This window comes from Bicyclus anynana, chromosome 2, assembly GCF_947172395.1.
Source record: "Bicyclus anynana chromosome 2, ilBicAnyn1.1, whole genome shotgun sequence".
NCBI classification, from domain to species: domain Eukaryota; kingdom Metazoa; phylum Arthropoda; class Insecta; order Lepidoptera; family Nymphalidae; genus Bicyclus; species Bicyclus anynana.
In genome coordinates this window covers 19,243,940-19,264,757 of record NC_069084.1, presented here as the reverse complement: position 1 = coordinate 19,264,757, position 20,818 = coordinate 19,243,940, and the positions used below count along the sequence as shown (strand labels likewise).

Sequence of the window (20,818 nt, the reverse complement as noted above, 5' to 3'; positions counted from 1 at the left end):
ACCTGGTACATCAAGTAGAATAATATACCCAGGATTCTAAGATTGAACAACGAGCAATGTCAGATTCAAAAATAGAATCCTGAGCATTCCAAGGGATTCAAATACACGAAAGATAAAAAGTTAGCCGCCGTGCGCAACACAATTTATCATCTGTCTACAGGGTTGAATAAGAAAACTCCGGCATTTAAGTTGTAACGCACCTAAATTCGCACCTAAGTTCTAAGTACCTATATATTTTATTACAAAGATGGTACATATGTGTGTTTGTGTGTGTTGTTGGAACATCGACAGTCACGTCACGTGTGCCGCCCGCCCTGCGCCCCGCCCGCCCAGCTACAGATTATTAAAAAAGTGACGTCTTCAGATACATTATATCTTCGAAAACAAACTATATGATCTATACATAACTCTATAGGTTAGGCTCATTGGCCCAGTGGTCAGCCTGTGGCTTCTGATCACGAGGGCCTGGGTTCGAATCCCGGGTCGGCTTATGACACGCTGAGCTTTTTTTTCTTTCGCTCTGCATGCTAAACTAATGCAGATTAGTGAGCTTAGGACGCGATTCTGTATCAATCAGAAAAAAAGGAAGAAAGAAACAAAAACTGTCAGATGAAGAATTCATGAAAATGACCGGCACCGACCATCATTTTCAATCAATCAATAGATGCTAAAACCTCTGAACTACCGTGAAAGCCTTCACGTTTGTGTTGTGTATAATGACCGGCCGTGACTGTTGCGATAACCAGAGCGCGTTGATAACCGAATTGTCTGCTGTGCAAGTGTAAGTGTTAGTGCTTTAATTGCCGTGTAATGTTATCACCATCGTCACACGAATAACGGATGGATGTATGTATGATAACAATTGATTTGCGTAAAAGAAAATGTACATTGTTTTTGAGGTTAATATCCGTTTAATAGTTATTACATTGTTTCAATTTAAATATGTGATAATTTGTAAAATGATATTATAAATATTATAGTAAGAAATAATAGTATCCTGGTTCTGAATCATAATTGTCACGCGGGCGGAGCGAATTGGTAGGTGTAACGCGCGCTTAAATATTATTGGTGCGCCGTTTGGCTAACGAAAGTAGAGACTGAAATCACACGCCAAATTTAAAAAATAATTATACAAATTAGAATTAGTCTCTACTTTTATCAGCCAAACTCTATATTCCTATACAAGTATACCAATGGTACATAGATAAATAATATTGTATTTTCAAACGCGATTTGAAAATATTTAAGGATTTGGACGGATGTATTTGTCAGTAGGGAATACATAATTCCAAAGTTAAATATAAAAGAGTTTCGATAGGCTAAACATACGAAGGATAATATTTAAATTATGTTATATAAGAAGTCCTTAACTTTATTAAAACTTCTTAACTTAACTTCCTTATTAATTAATATCGTTATATTTCGAACCCTTATTCCATGTACTCTACGAAATTAATATTGCTAAATATTAAATTTTATATGAGTCAAGTACCCTATTGATTATACAAAAAGAATGTGATAACACATTTTCTGATATTAGTATAATTAAAATTAAACTGTGACAATTAAAGCATGTAATTTGCTAAATTAAATTAGAAATAATATTCTCAGTTTTTCAATCACGATTAGCACGCTCCAGGCGTGGCGAATTGGCAGTTGTAAGGCCCGCTTAAATACTGGCAGCGCGGTCAGCAGTGTACTCCCATCCGAGCGACGATGGATGCCAGAGTTTATATTGCATTTTTTATGACGGTGGCAGGAGTCGCGGCACAACAGTTCTCCTATGCGAGTGAATAGGACAATCTCTGACCGATCTCATACTGATGAAGTACAAGACTCCTTTGGTAATGGTGGTGACTTTATAACGTCCTACGCGGATGACGACCGCTTGCCGTCCGGCCGGAGAGCTTGTCCGCCGGGGTTTGTTACATTGGGGGCAATGTGTTTGGGACCGAACAATTCATGGAAAGTATTATAGAACGTAATATTTTCTTCGTTATAAATAAATAATTAAACTATAGTATATTAACGTAGTGTCTTATTTATCTATATTGATTCTAAATAAAAAAATCAGGTGCCTTTTTTAACTAAGTTGCATTTTTTTATTATGTACCAAATTTTTAATAATGTAGCATACCTAGTCGGGAATTTTACACAGGACACAGCTATTTTTTATTCTTTTGGACGTAGATATTATATTTAAAAATAAGTAGGACAGGTCTAATTAAAATTACGTCAATGGTCCGTACCTAACTGATAACAGTTGTAATTGTTTCTTAGGTTTTAAAAATAAAACTAGTAACTAAGTATAGCTTTGTCCACCCTAACGAAAATTTCGGGTCTTCTAGAAAATTATTATTTTCGCTTTTTAGTCTGATAACGTCGTAATCTTGTGACCGCCCAGAGGTCTCATCATTGAGACCTCTGGGCGGTCACCGATCCGCGCCCTGCCCTAGCGCCGCTACTGAGTGACCGTGGCCTGCGAACAGAGATGCCTTCCTTTGGATCTCATAACGATGACGCACAAGGCTTTTTTGAATTGCTAATATTAATAATAATATGCTCCCGACTGATTGTTTTTTTTTCGGCCACGGGGCCAAACTCATGTTGAGATTAACCATGTATGCAGGAGATATTATAGTGCACAAATGTGTGCGCAATCACAGGTGCACTTTCTTTTCTCATCGGACTATAAGAGTGAGGCTCTCATAGTCCGATGGGACGGCAGATCGGAATGATCAGGCGCAGGACCAACGGCTCTTTACGTGCTCTCCGAGGCACGGGGGTACCAATATCGCCTATTTCCCAACTCCAGGCTGTTTTTTTTCTTAGAAAAATACCAATAACGTATTTTTTTATAGTTGGCCAGACCCAGGATTCGAGCCCTGGACCTCATTGTCCTTAGCTGAACCAGCAAACCACGAGACCAATGAGGCAGTTTATGCTAATATTAACACCGGACGAGGGCGACTTGTCGTGTGTTAAAAATTGGTCTTGCCTTCGGCAGTAGGTGCGCAGCTTTTTCAATTCTCCACCTGTCGCTCTGACCCTCGGCTGTTTGCTCTATTTATCTCATTATTAAAAACTGTTTCAGCTTTTTTAAAATATTTATTTATTACTGCAGAATCTTAAATTCATAAATAAACAGCAGCATATAACTTATTGTAGCTACGAATACTAATAGATGAAAATATTAAAGGTACTCATACGTCACTAATCGCTGTTCATGTAAAATCAACTTTAATGTTGTTAACATAGGGTGCTATTTTAATTCATAAATAATAATGAGCGCTTTATGCAGAAGGCTCTACTAATTATTTACTGTGGCTCTGCCGGTACCGTGTTCTCAAGGCCTACAGTCTACAGCGGCAAGGAATACTCGTCGGCGCAGAAATGTGACTTCGTACACCAACTAACGTAAACCTTTACACGTCATATAGGGGTATTTATTACTGTCAGCTATTTTGTTTTCTATGTTATCATCTCTAATATTATAAAGCTGGAAAGTTTGTTTGTTTGCTTAAACGCGCTAATCTCAGGAACTACTGGTCCGATTTAAAAAATTCGATCAGTGAAATGATTTTACGAATACTTGTGTTAGGTAATAATTAAGATTCTCGATATAAATGAATAAGTATGACTAATATAAAAATAAATTATCAAAAACATAAAAAAAAATCAAGTTATGGTAGTGACAGCGCCCAATAAAAAGCAGGTTTTTACGCGCAGGCGCTGGGGGGCGGTGACGCACGCGTCGCACGCTGTGGCGCTTCTGTCGGTATTTATTGAGCACTGGGTGTCGGTTAGCGGCCAGCGGCTAGGCAGCTTACTTAGTTATTTACCAGCTGAACTTGAAATAATTGTAAACAGTCGCGAACGGGCCGGCGGCGCGCGCGCACGTGTCCGCGCTCACCTACCGTACACGAGGACGAAACATGCTATAAAGGACGATGGGACCCGCAGTGTGTTTTCTCATCATTGCGATGACGACAGTCTCTGCGAGACACACTTTGGATGTGAATAAGTATTTAGTGCAATCTCAAATAGATCCCAATCATAGTTTCGACGACCGGTATGGCGCTCGAGATGTAGACGGACGTAATGACAACAGTGCAAGTGACGTTAGCCGTAGCCGGGAGCATTCCTACGCTGACGCCGCGGTGCGACCCGCGCATGCACGTCAACATAACGTTGACTACACTTACGCTACCGAAAGCGATCATGTGGCCCTCATAAGTGAGAAAGTGGACGCCTCAAACAATATTGGAAATGATGAGAATCAATTCAAACTAAGGACTAACGCGTATCCCTCCACTAATCTTGTTGTCATGGAATATTCCACAGAATCTATTAGAGCGCATACGAATGTAGAGGGAGAACACAGTGAAAGTCAACACAGAGCGCAGACTGACGCAGGATTTAGCTCACGGTCACACAGCCACGGCGGCCGGCGCAACTCTCCTCGTGGTCAAAATCACCGATCCATGACTATGGATCCCGAAATTAGATTTATTCCTCAGAAGCCACAACTTGACCAGAATGGCGACCAACCATCGAACACAAGCGACGACAAAGAAGCAGATATTGCAGCTGAAAACATCGAGCGTGCAACAGAAACTGTCAATCAATCAAACGCGAGACCATCTTTAAGGAACAGGGGAGGCGAAGACAGAGTGAGACTGCCTAAAGAGAAGGAAGAAGAAGAAATCCCATGGGTGTGGGGTTCTGAACCGGCGCCTAAGCCCAAAAAGAACGTCACAGATACGGATGATTTAGACGACCGAGCTGCCTTCGACGGCTCCGGCTGCGCCACGGGGCTAGTGAAAGTGATGGGAGTGTGCGTGGAGAAGCATTGAAGCTTTAACCGTATGCCAAAAGTATTTTAAGAATAGTTAATAACGTTAACGTATGTGTGTCGACTCCTATAAACGATTATGTAAGTGGGAATTGCATTGTGCGGTGCAGAGATTCATCGTGGAGTGTAATTTGTAAGATTGAATGAGATTGAACTAATGGAGGTTATTATTGTTATACGCTTTTTGGTAAATGACTTATCAATTAACTGATTATGTAATGATATTACTAAAATGTACAAAGAATAGTAATTAGATAACTGTTAATTAAGGAAATCGTTAAATAATTAATTAGTAAGTTACTTTGATAGAATTAACATATTCTTACAAGCTCCCTACTCGTTTTTCATTCGATGAATATATTCCATGACGCCAATAAGTAATGTAACCTTTCGGCGTTGAGGCCAATTTAATAATTTTCTAACGATATTTTTGAAACTTACGTGTACATGACAGGCTCTTTATTTATTATTTTGTGGTGCTGTCTGTACACATTTACCTACTACTCCATCAAGGGGTTTCTCTTGACATCAAAATCGTATGGTCCTATTAGTAGCTCCGGTTCCTTGTACCAATGCCATTGAACGTGATTGCTAGGTTTTTGGTGCCCAAGTTGCCGGACTACGAAAATCTAAAAAAATGTACGAAAGTAAAATGCGTTCAGTAGTTTTGTATCGAACTGATATTCATAGACAGAGATAAATTTAAATTACATTGTTTTTTTTTTAATCTGTATTAATACTAATTTATCTTCTATGAAAGCTTTATAAACTTAGATTAAGTAAAACTATTAACATGTTATTGTTTAAAAATAATTTGTAGATGTTATTTTGATTGTTTTACAAGTAAGTATTTAACAAACTCTACTAACCCGGTTTATAGTTTGTTAAATACCTACTTGTAAACACACGATCCGTTTTCATTACTGATTAAGAAAATTAAACGTTCAATAGGGATGATGACAGTTTTTTAAATTCTATATAAATTAAGAGTATGCTAATAGTAAAGCAATTTTGTAAAAGTAACAGGATATCTGCGATCATTACTTTCGGAGCTACAGGGATTTAAAGGGTCAGATTTACAGCGCTGCCGCGGATCCCTGAAAAACGCCCCATACAAAATGGCACGAACTAATGACGTCGTAGGTAATGTAGTGATCGTTAGATTTGTATGAAAGTTCAAAAAAAATTACTAATATCTTTGTTATTTGTGCGTTTATGTTTATAGTTCATTTAATAAAAAATGTCACATTTAATGTAAGGAAGCTAAAACTGTATGAAATTTCATCTAATTACGATAAAATATTTTGAATAGATTTTGAAATTTTATAATCTTATTTATTTTGCAAATATCCAGACAATCTTTGCTTTTTATGTATAAATTAATTAACATTGACCTTATTTACCCGAATGTATCATAAAAATCAATATATTCAAACCTAGTCATCATCCCCATTATAAGTTAATAACTATTATATGCAAAATAACTATATTACGTATGTATATGGTATACATATAAAGGATGACATCATTTTGTAAATGGATGCGACACTCGAGTCGCAGTAGAAATGTGTGATTATTAGTTGTAAACATAATTAATAACCAATATTGAGTACTTCGTAACTTATGTAATATTTAAAGGTTATCGAAGAACCTTGAGACTGTCGCAATAAACGATATTCTATAGGAAACAAATATTATGTTGTATTTATCTAATTCACAGTAATTTGACACTGTTGAGACAGCAACCAAGCGAGGGAGACCTTGTAACCTTGTAATAAACGCGTATTACACAACTTAAGCTCTAGAATGATATTGACACAGTTTTTAAATATATGAAATAAAAAAAATATTTGCTATTTTTATCTACAAAACTTAACAAGAGTTTTATTCTGACACTGAAGCTATCTCTGGAAATTTTCATTTAATATTTTGTTTCACACGTTAAATATATACAATAAACATTATTAAGTTTTCTTATCCACCGTACTACGTTATTTGAGATTTTTACCTTACGTCTATACACACAATAAGTCTGTAGAGAGGTCAATTCTGTTCATGAAATATATTTCTGTCTGTCTGTCTGTCTGTATGTTTGTTATAGAAATAAAAACTACTCAACGTATTTTTACGAAACTTGGTACAATTGTTCTTCACAACAACCCTACTCCTGGACAAGTTATAATATACTTTCATCCACGTGAAAGGAAATGTTGGGAAAACGGGAGAAGTTACTCCATTTTTTAAGTTTCCGTCGCGTGTGCAGCCTTAATGGGTAGGGTAGAGGTAAAGTAGGGGAGGGTAGAGTAGGGTAGGGTAGGGCTAGGGTAGGGTAGTTGAAAGTTTACATCGAATTTCACGCGAACGAAGTCGCGGGCGTCCGCTAGTATAGAATAATTTTGAGGTAAACCAATTCGTAGAGTAACAATGGCTTCTTGCTAATAAAGATGGCACCAAAAGGTAAAGTTTTATGTCCACTAAGGATATGCTTTAACCAAGCTTTTGGTAAATAAGTTAATAAAGTGTTATTTCATCAATAAATGGCTACGAGTAAATACTGATGCTGAACTGTTTTAAATTACAATAAAAACAGAAACTAATTTGAAAGTTTTCTTTTAAAAAAATCACAAGTTAGATTACAAACAACTTCAAATATATTTCAACAAAAATAAGTAAAGTCTACAAATTGCTAAATCACAATCACTTTTAGCGAAAACCTGTAATTGTGCCTGTCAGCTAAACATATTGCACTAGCAGACGTCACGCGGTTTCACTCGCATAGTTCCCGTTCCCGTAGGAATACTGGGATAAAATATAGCCTATAGCACCTGGGGATAGTGAAGCTGACCAACAGTGAAATAATTTTTCAAGTCGGTTCAGCGGTTTCGGAGCCTATTCAATGCAAACCAAGAAACAAACAAATCTTTCTCCTATATATTACTAGTATAGATAATTCTATATGTACGTACTAGTAGCGGCACCCAGCTACGCACGTGCTAGATGCTATGCTGTGTCTATAATTAATTAGTTATTATTGAAATACTACGTTTATATAATTGAATAGCCGACGCTCGCGACTTCGTCCGCGTGAAACTCGATGTAAACTTTCAAGTACCCCTATCCTACCCTACCCTACCTCAATCCTACCCCTACCCTACCCCTAGCCTACCCATAGCCTTACCCTACCCCTACCCCACTCCTACCTACCCCTACCCTACTTTCCTGGTTGATTTTTTACACCTTGTGTCCGAAAAACCCATATGTCTTACGGAACCCTATTTTTTCCAAAATAAAATGTAGCCTATGTTACTTGTGGATAATGTAGCTTTCGAATGGTGAAAGAATTTTTAAAATCGGTCCAGTAGTTTTTGAGCCTATTCATCAGTTGTGAGGATCCTCATTTCAAATACGAGTAACGTGTGGGGCTTTCCAAAAATACGCAGGTAGCTAACCTCCGGAATATTTGCTGCTGAACGTGTCACACTCCGGCGACCGGCTCCGGACATGATGCAGTGCTGTCGTCGGTCGTCCCTGCCCGCTAGCCAAGTGGCACGTCGATTCTCTTTCTACAATCACTTCGAAAACTAGAAAAATGTATGGGAATGACAGATCTTGATCACGTGACCTGTCATTTCCATACATCTTTCTAGTTTTCGAAGCGTTAACGATCGTAGAAAGAGAATTGACGTGCCACTTGGCTAGGGGGGCTGGGCGATAGCATAGTGTCATCAACTGTTAACTCGGTAGAAGGAAATGGTCATCGCGCAGTGACGTCAGTGCATCGACACGCGACCAATTGACATTCCAAACTGATACCGATCGTAGTTTGCACGGAACTACATGTGGTTTTTTTAATGTTGACTCATTCGATCTTATCTACGAAGCGTACCTAAATATGACTTTATGCTTGTTCTCTTTGTCCGGTGACGAGGTAACTGTGACTGCTATCGTACTCTGAAGTTATGTAGGGCGGGGATTTGACAGGGGTACTGTTGATTCGATCCTATTGGATCTATACACGTAAAGTGGTTCTATAAGGTCGGGGTTAAATAGTAGTAGAGGTCGTACTGATACAGCATCCATCGAAGTACCTACTGTCTCTATACTCATTTCATTCGCCAAGTAGCATGGCTCTGTCAGGGTGTAATTACAAGCACAGGAGGATTGGTTTTTATGTATGTCATAAGTTGTCCATATGTTCCTAGTGAATGGGTTTTCACGTAATAACCCAGTGGACAGATGACCTTTGCCTCCAATTCCGGAGGGTGTAGGTTCATACCCGGTCCGGGGCATGCACCTCCAACTTTTCAGTTGTGTGCATTTTAAGAAATTAAATATCACGTGTCTCAAACGGTGAAGGAAAACATCGTGAGGAAACCTAAATACCAGAGAATTTTCTTAATTCTATGCGTGTGTGAAGTCTGCCAATCCGCATTGGGCTAGCGTGGTGGACTATTGGCCTAAACCCTCTAATTCTGAGAGGAGACTCGAACTCAGCAGTGGGCCGAATATAGGTTGATAATGATGATGAATGATGAATGGGTTTTCACTTAACACCATGTGAGCTATCTTCATATGTCGTCTATTATTATTGTTTTATAAATTAAACTTTCAGAATTTATTTATTTCAAGTAGGCTAAGTTTACGAGCACTTTTAAATCTAATCGTCTTATTTGACTATTTGCAAACTTCTCTCAATAGTCTGCCTACCAGTTTGGAAGGCAGACTATTGAGAAGAACTGGCAATAGACTAAACAGTTGCTCTTTTAAATTTATCATTCTTCTCAATGTTGTGATTATTATTTTCTCTTTAAAACTTTACATTCACTTTCAGATAAACTATACTAAATTAATCTAGTTATTATTTTAACAATAAGCTCAAAACTAACGTTTTGATTAAAAAAACGCTCTAGTCCAGCCCTGGAGTGGGTCATTTGAATAGGCTGCTAACGAATACCGAGTTCATTGGGTGGTAACTTTGGGCAGCACTCACAGCATTCACTGTCGACGAGCGCGCTGCGCTGCGTCATCACCAGCAGTGTCTAGCCGAGGTCAGGCGAGTGACGTACTTGTGTGCGTACAGTTCGCGCACACTTCTTTTGTGATCGGTTCAAGTTAAAGGTTACTTAGTCGTTCATGTTATCTGGTTCGTATATTGGCGGAAACTGTTGGGGCAACCAAAGAAAATAAGAGATTTTTGTGTTCTAACGTCTTACCTTACCTTGGAAATGCTGAAACGTTATTATGCACTTTTGTCAATTCACGTGTAAGCTGTTCATAAGTATAGATACACTGTATATTGACTTGTTGGTAAAAAAAATGTAGCAATAGCCTTTAGCTTCAGTTAGCGGCCAGAGTGGGGGCTTTGGCTGCTCATAATCCGCGACACTGGAAGATAGCAGCTTACAGTGGCACAAGCTGCTATGCGTGGTATGACATCATAAAATATATATATACTCTTAGACGAGCACTAGAGGCGTAGTGCAACGGATGCACCGGCGAGTTCAAAAGAGATCCCGGAGCATCCCAATATGCACTGAGGGTGGCCACCGAGGGGGTTTTAGTGGTCCCACATAACCCGTCTTGTCCCCCAATAAGTCGGGTATCTCACAAAGAGATTTCCCCCACCGAAAAAAAAAAAAAGTTACATTATGTACTTAGGGATCAAAGTTAGCTAAACTGATTTGTAGTTTAAAAAATATAGCAATAGCCTTTAGCTTCGGTTAGGTACATTATGGACTTAGGGAAAGTTAGCTAAACTGATGAAGTCGCGAGAGTCTTCTGTTTATGGTTAACAACTACTATCTACATAATTACCTACTATTTATACTTGAACGGACCCACCATGGAGCAATCTCAATAGTTGCCTATTCTATTTTTAAAAACCTATCACTAATGAAAAGTTACATTATTAGCAAGTAACATAGGCTATATTCTGTCCCCGTATTCTTACGGAGGAACAATGCCAGTAACATAGGCTATATTTTATCCCCGTATTCTCGCGAAGTATCAGTGCCAGTAAAACCGCGGGGGAGGTCTGCTATGTATTTAATATTGACATTATTAAATGTGGATACTCTGAGAGTCTGAGATCTTCATTGGCTCAATTAAAAAAGTCCTTGATCTCTGATGATGAAACGACTTGTAGAAGTAGGTTAATGTACGTAGCATTTATTTTTTCTTGAAATATATGCCGGCTCATGACTAACTTCCACTTCTGATTAACGGAGAACAGACTCTCAATCACGCGGGCTAAATATCGGGATATCGTGTTAAGTCTCAACTAGGTTCTACGCTTTATGTCAGGAATGTCAAATACCGTTGACTTACTTCTACAGGTCTACCCTCTAATTACAATATTAATCAAGTATAGCGCTAATACTATCAGATGTAAACCAGGATTAACTATCATAGGGCAGGCAGTCAAGCAGGGTTAAAGGATCCTTTGATTACATGTAAATGCTCCCCTTCCCCGCTCGTGTTGGCTTCCAGCTAAGTAGCTAACAATGCAATGGCTGGACTATACGAATAACAGACTCACTCAATTCTCTCACTCACTGTTACACTGACTAGATCCAACTAAAGCGTTTAACTGAATAAACTTGAGAGTTAATACTACGTGGCGCGTGCTCGCCCCGAGATCGTCAACTGGCAGATGCCCATTGCCCACCGACAAACAACTGACAGATAAACGACACGTACTCCTTGAAGGCGGATAGATGGCGCTATTATCTAATCCTCCGACATATAGAACGCCACTGTTATTTTTAAACAATTAAACAAAACAAAAACAGAAATAAAAAAAAAATAGCTGTCATTTTGGTTCAACTGACTTGCCGGGAGCTATACTTACATCATTGTACATACTCAAACGTACTCATCCGCGCACCATTTCCTGCCGACCACATTTACGGTCAATTTATTTTGGGTTACATTTTTGATTTAATCTCCCGCAGACCGCCGTCAGCCTCCGTCACATCCCCCCCGCACCCGCACCCGCACCCCGCACCCCCCGGTGCGCTCTTGATAAATTACAGGGATGCGACTGGCCAGCATGTTTGTGAAATTAGTGTCTGTCTTGGGGCTTTTCTAAATTTGTTCTATAAATCGATAGTAATATATTGTAGATGTTCTTTAAACAGGAAAGATTTTATTATTTGTTTGTATTAACTGAAGTCCTAAACTACTGGACCGATTTGAAAAATACTTTATCAGTGAGTCAGCATCATAATCATCATTACCAGCCGATGGATGTCCACAGCGAGACTTCCAAACAACGGTCTCGAGCCGCCAGCATCCAGCAGCATCCTGCAACCCGCTTGATGTGCTCTGTCCACCTAGTGGGGGGTCGACCAACACTGCGCTTACCGGTGCGGTATCAGTCACTTACATAAGTTACATATTGTTCCCATGGTATTTCCACCGGAATGAGAGCTGCGTAGGTGAAGCTGCGTGGTGCTGCTAGTGTTTGATAAACGAATACTAAAATAATCTTCATCAGTATCAAAATATTTTTTTTGTTTTACAATATAGTAAATACTGACTTTTAAAGTTCTCTAAAAATTTTAGAGTACCCTCGTTTACTTCAAGATCCATCAAGGTTAAAATCCCAAGAAAACAAATATAAAATATCTCAGTGCATCTCAGTGTAGCTCAATGTAGCTTAGTGTAGCTCAGTGTAGTTCAAGTATAGCTCAGTGTAGCTCAGTGTAGCTCAAGTGTAGCTCAGTGTAGTTCAAGTATAGCTCAGTGTAGCTCAGTGTATCTCAGTGTAAGCTCAGTGTTTCTCAGTGTACTCCGCGTCAGCTTATACAAGTATTACAACGGGAACTATATTTATAAAGTTCGTACTGTAATTATAAATTGATGCTACAGTTTAGTTTGTGCTAAAATGTGCTTGAAGTTGGATGTTGATGTTTGGATCTGAACAACATTAACAACATTCGATGTTATTGTACAAGTTCTCTCAGGTCACTCAAACATAAACTCTTGTCTATAGATTAGAACGGTGTAATATTGTGTTTGTTATGAAACTTGTTAGTTCAGTGTTTAGTAAATGCGGCTTCGTATCATGAAATCCCGGGTCGGAGTCACGCGAAATATTATGGAACTGTACTTCTTGCTAGAAATTGTCAGTAGCAGCCCGAAATCTGGATCTACAAATTCTTCAAGCCGAGGCGGATCAAGTCTCTATCTCGGACTGCTTTATGGCGCCCCTTCGCCGTGGTTCGAGATATTGCTAAAAAACTCAATCAAGAATTTAACCATTTAATAAAGTATGACATCATTCATTATTAAACTATACTTTTTATCAAACAAATTGAAACAGTCCACAAGTAATGTTCAGGCAGACTGTTTCATTTTTTTCGATGAGAACACGGGTCATAATAAGCTCAGAGCTGGTATGATTACTTACGTATAACCACGAAACTCATACAATTAGTACAAGTTACAATATTGGCGCTACCTACTCGTACCAGATTTCATACCTAACGATCCAAGGATCGCGCTTATAGGCGAACGTTACCGGGCAGATTCTCGCGGGAACTTCGCTTTCCAGTTCCTTTCATAGCGGTGGCTCTTGGCCTATGGGTTACTGCAGTCGGCCTGAGCGTTTGCTCAGCTCAATTACCACACCAGCGCCGCCTCAGTCGCCGTTATCGAGTTACGCAGCACTTCGCCGACTGACTCGATTACGGCCGCGCGATATATTTTCCTTCTCTTACGAGTCCACCCCCGGGGTGTGAGATAAATTTGATTTATTGCTGAATTATTTTTTCTAGGTTATGTGCGTCGCATGTTCCCGCTGTGAATGTGTGGAAGTTCTGAATATGCATTGACTATTCTGAGTTTAGTTACTTCTACCTAAACTCCGTCCATATGTCAGCCTTAATGTACTTATAGTCAAAAAAGCTTTTCCGTCTACAGGGTTAAACTTCATTTAAGATTTCTAGAATGCCTGAGTAACACCGTACATTGATCCCATATCAATGGTGAGATAACATCTTGTCTAACAGTAACACTTATTAAATGCAGGCAGATTATTAATTACATCAAATAATATAATTAATAATCTGCCAAGGTCCAAAACGTCCCACATAGGTGTGGTCCTCGATTTAAATTGCGGTCAAATGTCACCTTAACCTCGCAGCGATGAAGAACTGACTGACTGGTTTTTTACTTTGTACTTTTTCGTCACAAACCGTGTCGTGATACGGTTTGGGTTTCAGATTGTTTAGAATCCGTGCACCCAGACAGAGTTCCGCATTCTGAACTTTGTGACAAACATTGCGCAAAACGCAGAACGTCTGAACACGTTTTCTGACTGCGCGGAGCTTTGATTTTGTCGAAAAGCTGTTTAGTCTGTACAATTGTAAGTAGAAGTGTATGTATAAGCAACTGTGTTTGCTGCCCGACGTACACAATACAAGTTATGTTTGTCTAGGAACTCGGCAAATGTTTACATTTGGACTTTTGCAATCTGTCAAGGAACAACAGTAAAAAGTTTGTTTTCTATGATTGATACGTAACGTAGTCGTAATACAAAAGTATATATATAGATATGCTTAAGTAAGTATTTGTTATTACTGTCAGGGGTAGGTGCGATGTTTGTACTGTTTCTTGTTCTGTTTAATTGGACACACTACAAGTGCAATCTTTTAAACATTTCAAATATAAATCTCAATATATAAATGCGAAAGGTCATTCATGACGATATCTGGAAATCCGCTTAACGTATTAAGTTGAAAGGCAGAGGGTAGTTAGTAGACGTCCACTAAGAACGGATTTTGCGAGAGGGCCGGATTAATGAGGTCTAAGGGCAGACAAAGTCGCAGGTGGTCGCTAGTATTGGAATAAATCGTTTAACGTGTCCTCTGATATTTGTGATCGAAAAGTATTTTACAGCTGCCAATGTCAGAGCGTTGGTTTATTTTTAATCGATAGTCAATTTAGGGATTCGTATTTTCTGCATTTAACCGTCGTTTCACATCACCGGACAGGTTAGTAGAACGCAGATTAACAACAGCTTGGGGTGTAAGTTGCAACAATTGTGTAGTTGCAACATGGTTGCAACCTATACCATGCACTTCTCTGCGATATTCCATAGCTGCGCCGTTACTACAAACTTTATAGTATATTAATAACTGACTAAAAAGCAAACAACTTGATTGGTTAATGCGATTGATGCTTTTTATAATACGAAAGTTGTATGGTAGCAATTCGTTGTTAACTTTAATGGCGGTTTGACTAAATCCGCCCAAGCTTTGTAGTGGCTTCATCTAATAGATGAAAATATTAAATGTATATATTAATTAGATTAGATTATTAATCATATAATACTTTTTAATTTGCGCATAATTAGGTAAGTATATTAGCTTAGAATGATCATTTTATGAGAAAATTTCCCGTGTAGCTTATCTTAGTTCAGTAAAAGCCTCAATAATAGACAATACATTCCAAGGATCCCTTTAGGTCTCCCTCGGATCTGTAAAGCGCACGTTCGCACGCTGAGCACGGCTCGGTCTAGAGCTACACCAATGACAATATCTAGACAAGCATTCATAGCCCCTCGTAAACATTGGGTAAAGTTTATTCATTTGGAGAATACGCGCTTTAAGCGCATTTTTATTGTTACAATTTATCTTTATTGTAACTTTGTTTAGAAACTGCTATTGGTCGATTCTGTGTACAATTCTGATTTTAAGAATAAAACTGTAAATATGTATAAACAATTTCTGATTAAATATTCTTTAGCGTTCTTATGTACATTTTACTAAACAATACGTCCAAGGAGATGCCCTTATAGTAGGGTAGCCCGGGATGCTAAATTTGCAGTTACTTAAGCATCATTGGAATCGATTAGATTTGGTAGAGAAGATGATAGAAAGAATTTTATTACTTAGGCTTAATGAAATCACCAGAAAACATGAGCCATTATTCAGGAGATTAGTTCATTCAAAATAAGTAAAAAATTAACCGCGCAGAAATATAAGGGTGTTATTTTGTAACTTTAGAACTCTCCCATTCCATTATGTTACTATCAAATCGTCAGATTTTCAAATTGCACACATTTTAGATATCAACTTACCTATCTTATCTTAATCTGACGTACTGTTTAAGTTTTTCTGAAGTTAGGTTTTTTTTGGTTGCCCTAAACGCACCCACCAATATTAAGGGCTCATACTTGGTGGAGGTACTGAACAACGTGCGAGGTATATTTCCTTATGTTAATGTGTAACTGCAAAAAATCCCTCTTCGGCTCCCTATTATAATAAGATAACCTGTTACAGAGATTTTAGTCCCTGGCTTAGATAAGATAGACATGGAGAGACTGCGGCCGGTGTTCGGCGATAAAGAATCAATCATCTTTTCCTGGACAACTCTTAATACAAAATCCATATATTTTCATTTCTTTACAACTGCCCAATCACCAAATCCATACCTTTCTGGTGTTAAGTGGTGTAACAGCACCCATAGTCATATTCTCTCCGCACTGCTAGTGGATATGCGACATTTACCTACGAGTAAATGTTAAACGACATAGGCCTGTATGATTTCACCTACAGCACTTCATGTTCAACATAGTTGTAGTGTAATTTATGTACGTAACGTAACGTAACGTGACGTGTGTGTGCGCAGATGCGGGCCGCGGGCGCGTGACCACGGACGGGCTGCTGAGCGCTCTGGCCCGCCTGCGCCGCCCGCCGCCCCCCCTCACCCACCCGCACAACACACTACCCTCACGACCCGTAAGTACCGACCGTCCGGCTCGAAGGACCAAATAATTTTCAGAATTTATTTTAGTGGACTACTACTACCACGTGTGTTTTAATTATTGCATTTTATTATTGTGTTTTGTAGACATTAACATGTGTCTAGTGTGACCATTAGACTATATTTATCTCTAGTAGTTTAGTAGTAGTACCTTTTTGTGACAGATCAAGAACCCGTCAGAAGCACTTTAATAAGCACCTTGCATATTTGTGCCTGCAAATAGAATCGATGTGTTCAGGTCCAAAGGCTTGGTACAGGCACATGAGGCTTGACACTCAGCTGCTTAGTCTGCTAGTGGTCGATGGTTTTCCACTTACCATCAGGCAGGTCATCAGCTTGGTCCGTCAGTTACTTATTATTATAAAAAGTTATTTATTAAGTTATACGCGCAAATTTGTCAACGTTATATTGTGTTAATGACTGACACCTTAAAAGTTTAGGGTTTAACATCTCTCTCATACCAATAATGTTATGCTAAACAGGATAGCTTAGCTTTAGAACTATTATCTAAATATTGACTTTGGAACATTGAACTAAAGTATCTTTACTTTTAGAGTCGTTTTTCTGTATTTTTTCTTAAACTAGAGTAAAATGTGTATTTTTTAAATACGAGTATATACTCGTAGGTACCTAATAGACGTTTAGTAAAGTTTCGCTAAAAGCTTTGGAAAGACAACAGTTGGCAAGACAATAGAGTAGGCTTCTAGCTCGGGCATGTATCTCGCCGAGCATGCACCGCGCGGCGCCGGGCAGCCTGCCAACGCCTCGCGCAATACGAGCTGCACGGCCTTCCGCCTTCTAGCGCAGCGGCCAGCCGGGGCTTTTGTGATCCGCGGTTTATCGCTTGGAGCAATTGCGCTGTATGAAGTACATTGTAATCACAGGGTGATAGGGAATGTTTTCTTAATTACTACTAATTAATGTTATAAAATTGTATGTGACTTTGTTTTATTGTTGTTCAACTGAACATGCATATCGTGAACTAGCCGACGCGTGGCGGTTTTACTCGCCTTTTCCCGTGAGAATACGGGGATAAAATATAACCTATGACACTCACAAATGACGTGGCTAACAGCATTTTTAAAATCGGTTTCGTATATGTAGATATTACTCCTACAATCCCACAAACTTTACTATTAGTATAGATGTAGTTGTGCTATTTTTAATGGATACAGGGCATGCAATATTTGTAACTTCCACCCAGATTGATTTTCTAATAATCTCAATTAGACGTTAAAGCCTCCAAAAAAGCCTCAATAGCTCAAGTGTAAAGGGATCGGACACATCACCGAGAGGTCGGGGTTCGATCTCCGTCCGCTATACTATTGTCATATACAAACAATTTACTTTTATCAGAAATTCCGCAATAAACTGCTCTTTCTTTGTTTACTGTTTTCATTCCCCCCATATCTAAACGGCTAAACTGATTTTTATAAAATATATTTAAGAGCTATTGCTGGAAAACCATTTTTCAAATAAAAAAACCGCATCCAAATTGCTTTACCCATTTAAGTGCACCAGTGCAGTTACACATAGCGACAGAACGTCTCTCTATTTGCGTCGGAGGTTAGGTACAGCTATACAGGATGCTCGGAAGTATTTCCCATAACTCTAGGGTTATATTCTTAACAAAAATTAATTCAAAGGAACATGTGTTTTAAAACGAATATTTTCGGAGTTAATAACATTTCTTTTGTAAATGGATCTTAAAATGTGTCCCATACACGCATCCTCATAATAATGACGTATGTATTTATATTTTAAAATGCAACGTTGTCACTTGGTACCTACGAGTAAAGCCGTGTGTTACTCGTTGTGCAGTTCGGTTCATATAAGTGGTTAATACCTTGAAGTTATGGGAATTACTCTCGAGCACTCTGTATAATATTGTAGGTAACAGGGTTTAATGTATTTACTTTGAAATAGCAGTGACAGGTGAAAGTTCACGTCTCTCTTGTTCATGAGAGAGGAGGCTTACGTTGATGATGTGATGGGTTTAACCCGTTTAAGCTTGAACCGTTGCTGTAGCGCGGTGCGGGGACATTAGTTACAGTTCAGTTCAATTGAACAATACGCGTGAACTCAAGGCCGGCCACGATGAGCTGTTACTGTAGGTAACCAAGGGACCCGGTGCAAACAAAATTGGGCCCCACTACTATCTAAACTGGTTAGGTAAAAATATTAAATATATACAAATACATAAATATGTCAAGCTACTTTATCATCAGCTAGGCTATTCTGTAACGATATTTTTATAACTCGCAGGTGCGAGTTTCGAATTCACCTCTATCTCTCTCTGTTTAACACGATACTATAAAATGAGAAAGATAGCGGTGAATTTGGAACTCGCACTTGCGAGTTATACAAAACATTGGTAGAGTATAGTGCAGCTCTACGTTTTCGGAAAAGCTCAATTTGATCGCAATTTCCTGGTAGGGAATCGAAAGGCCCCCTGAACTTGAGGGCCCCGGAGTATTGGACCGCCTAGCCCCTGGGTAGCTACGTCATTGGACCTACACGTATTAATTTTCGTGGGTATATTTTTAATTATTGTAATTGTAAATCAAATTTACCTAAATATTAAACATGAGCGTCCGTCTACGAGTTTCCGAGTATTTTGTTTACAACACCATTTACATTTACATAGCCCTATCGTGCTACAAATTAATTTAGGTAGATAGGTAGTCTAGGAAAAAATAGCCTACCTGCCTACGCCTGCGGCTTCATACGTGGAAAACATTAATCACAACATTATTTATTTTAAATAAACATATATACCTACTTATCAAAATGAATTTCTGTCGCTGGCGGATTGGCAGACTTCACACACGCAGAGAATAAAGAAAATTCTCTGGTATGAAGGTTTCCTCACGATGTTTTTTCCTTCACCGTTTGATATGCGCGATATTTAATTTCATAAACTAAACTGAAAAGCTGGAGATGCATGCCCCAGACCGGATTCGATCCCACGTCCTCGGAATCGAGGGCAGAGGTTATATCCACTGGGCTATCACAGCTATACTAAATTTAAAATGTATGAAATCCTCCGAAATGACTAATTTCGGAGTTGGTGTTCTGCAATTCAGACGTTAACATAAAATATAATTCTTCATTGTTAGCTGCTCAAATAATGAAACTACCCTCGTTATCCGTTGAACTTTTCCCTGCAGCGGCACGCGTTTGAGGAACACGAAACTAGTGATTGACATTTTTACTTTGTACTTTTTTTATTGCAACATGTTTGTGCCCAGTTTTAACAACCAGCCTCTGACTAGCTTAGGCAGTGCAGTAGTTGTCGATAGTGGGGTTCGATACCCAGCACGGATCAGATAACAATTTTATATTTCCTAAATTAGCCCAGACTTACCTTACTGATTACTATAGCTAACTTAGACTTACCGCAAAGAAATTTAGCATCCTAGTCCGATGCAGCGTAGTTTCACCTTCTGTCACCAGTCGAGGCAACTAACCGCGGTGAAATTATTCGGTAAAATTTTTTGGCACTGCGACCCCATGGCCCAAGGGTCTCCACGGCAAAAGGTACAAATATGTAACTCTCTGTCAGAGAGGCATACTTGAGCCACTTACCGGTTTCAGCTTTTTCTGCTGCGGCTCCCGGTCTACCTACCTAAATATTCCAAATGACTTATCTAGAAGAGCCCGCTTCCATCGTAGACTGCACACTAGCATCAAGAGGTCGCACTTTGACTTGTCATTGGATAAAAAAAAAACCAGAACATTTGTTTAGTTGTTAATTGATTTGCAAAGTTGTATTATCGAGAAGTGCTTGTACGGTTCGTGTAACGTTCATCGGATCACACACTCGGCTGCAGCGGGCCGGCACTAAGCGAATTACGCGCCTCACCGAACGGCCTGAATTCGATGCCCGCTCTAACACATTCGCCTTTGATGCCTCCGCCTCTGCTGATTAGCCGGTGTATACTGTACACTGACAGTATGACGCTAAAGTCTTTATCTATCTATGTTTATGTACGTAAAAATGATTCCTTATTTTCCTTGGTCACACTAACTAAAGAACGACTTACTTCGTTTTCTGATATTTCCGGAAAATTTGCAAAATTTGAATTCCGCAGAAAACTAAAAATTTCAAATAACTTCACGATTATAAACCATCTATAAAGAAACACAGCAATGTTTCGTGACGACAACAAAAGTATTAAAAAGAAACAG

General features: G+C 39.0%; 1 protein-coding gene across 2 annotated transcripts in view; it reads left to right on the top strand.

Moving 5' to 3' along the window:
• LOC112058396 (uncharacterized) overlaps window positions 1–20,818 on the top strand; it is a 147,574-nt gene that overhangs the window by 12,279 nt on the left and 114,477 nt on the right. The window contains exon 2 of one of the 2 annotated variants that reach the window (XM_052885889.1): window positions 16,493–16,602. The exons of the other annotated variant lie outside the window; for it this stretch is intronic. The gene's annotated coding sequence lies outside the window, so the exon portion shown is untranslated. The remainder of the gene's footprint in view (window positions 1–16,492; window positions 16,603–20,818) is intronic. 2 annotated transcript variants of the gene reach the window in all.